The sequence below is a fragment of the Penaeus vannamei genome, unplaced genomic scaffold (assembly GCF_042767895.1).
Source record: "Penaeus vannamei isolate JL-2024 unplaced genomic scaffold, ASM4276789v1 unanchor652, whole genome shotgun sequence".
In the NCBI taxonomy this organism is placed as follows: Eukaryota; Metazoa; Arthropoda; class Malacostraca; order Decapoda; family Penaeidae; genus Penaeus; species Penaeus vannamei.
The window spans coordinates 12501-15000 of NW_027213656.1; positions in this window are offsets into that span (position 1 = coordinate 12501).

Sequence of the window (2500 nt, forward strand, 5' to 3'; positions counted from 1 at the left end):
ATCGCTCACTCATTCACACCAAACACACACACACAAACAAACAAACACATTCCCACACACAAACCCATACATGCACACAAACACACACATGCATGCACGCACGCACACACACACACACACACACACACACACACACACACACACACACACACACACACACACACACACACACACACACACACACACACACACACACACACACACGCACGCACACACACACACATACACACACATACACACACACACATATGTATACACACACTCACTTACAAGGCTCTCTCCATGCGTTTGTACGCCGCCTTCAGGTGGTTCAGGCGGCCCTCCTCCGCCAGGTTGGAGAAGCGGTTCTGGGACTGGCCGCCCCACCTGTGCCTGTTGGCCACGCCGAACGTCTTATCAAACGACATCGAAGGACGCCAACGTGCCCACGGTCAAGGTGTGGTGGTCACCCTGGATAACGAGGAAGCCGTAGGCGGCGTCCTCGCTGCACGGGCGCAGGAGCAGCACAAATCTTCCTTTTCGCAGGAAGGTTAGCCTTTTCCCTGCTGCAGCTGGCACTGTTCTCCTCCGAGTCATAGGAGGAGTCCTTACGGCCGTTTGTCTAAAGGATCTCGCAGACGCGAAGGGCAACTCCCGGCGGAAAGTCGTTGCCCTGGTCTACTCCGAAATCTTTTCTGGGAGTAGGAATGTCAGCCGACTTCAGCTTGACGTTTTGCCCGTCATGCAGACGAAGGATGGCAGGGCCCGTGGCGACCTCGAACCTCGCCGAGCTTCTTTGAGGCCCTTGCTGGCTTACTCGAGTCTGAGCTCCAGTTCCTCGCGGCTAAGCTAATTCATCTAAGACGAAGCCATGTCAGCGAGTTTTCTGAATCACTTGCTTCCAAGCTCTGGCCAGCAGTGGCGCAGGTGCGACGGCGTCTGCGGACAGACGGGAAGCACGGCTCACCTGAGCGAGTGTTAGTACACGAGTGCCAGGCAAGAGGGATGCATGATAACCTCTGAGTAACAAGTTTGACTCGTGCTGCCCTCAGGCCCGTGCGCGCATGTGCGACAGCATTTGTGTGCCTTTTAAAAGAAAAATATATATGTATATATATATATATATATATATATATATATATATATATATATATATATATATATCATTTCCATTGTCTTAGATGATATAGTCTACTCATAAGAAAATTTTATGATAAAATGGAGGAAAAAAATCAAGCACCTGATTTTCTTATTATTTATTAAGATAAACGTAAAATCGGAAAAAATAAAATTTGCACCACCTTTTACATGTCACGGCGCCATTTTGTTTTCAAAGCGAAATAGAGAGAAAAAAAAAGCAAAATTTGCTATTGGAACGTTCATCGCTGTAGCCGAAGTTTCAAAGCTTATAACACAAGTAAGAACCTTGAGTTTTCCTTTCATGGGAAACGCTTTCAACAGGGAGAAAAAAGCGATTATGGCGAGTGACGGCCCCAGTTTCGTTTTGCAGACCAAGGGAGAAACTTTCCACTGAAACCTGATTTTGAAAACAAATTTCCCCAAATTAGGAAAGCAAAAAGAAAGCGTAAAAGGGAATATACAATTGACTACAACAGAGAGAGAATAACGAGAGTAGAACGAAAGAGAAGAGAGGGAAATCGCAAAAAATATTGGTACGAAATGAAATCTACTTTGTTTTCCATGATACACTGAGGATTCCTGATTTTCTGAATAAGCTACTGCATAAGCCATGGTTTCATTATTGAATTACAAAGTATAAATTGTAAAGTGTAAAAAGAGGGAAATAAAGGATGGCTTGGTAAGTGTAGCAGATATTTTATCATTTCCTCTCTCTCAATCTGTCTCTGTCTATCTATCTCTCTATCTATCTATCACATTCAGATGGACATAGGTATATACATATACATATATGTATAAATATATGTGTGTGTATATATATATATATATATATATATATATATATATATATATATATATATATATATATATATATATATATATATACATATATATACACATATATATATATATATATATATATATATATATATATATATATATATATATATATATATATATATATATATATATATATATATATATATATACATTCAGTTGCGAGAATTGAAATAGTATCCCTGCGGTGTGTACGATCCACGTTGCGTCATCCAGAACATGGCATCTGGCGTGTAAGCTTTTGTTATTATGAGGCAGATTAATACACACATACATACATATATATATTTGTGTGTGTGTGTGTGTGTGTGTGTGTGTGTGTGCGTGTGTGTGTGCGTGTGCGTGTGTCTCTGTGTGTGTGTGCGTGTGTATGTATGCGTGTCTGTGTGCATGTGTGTGTGCGTGTGCGTGTGTCTCTTTGTGTGTGTGTGCGTGTGTGTGTATGTGTGTCTGTGCGTGTGTGTGTGTGTGTGTGTGTGTATGCGTGTGTGTGTGTGTGTACGTGTGTATGTCTGTGTGTGTGTGTGTGTGTTACGGTAAGCTA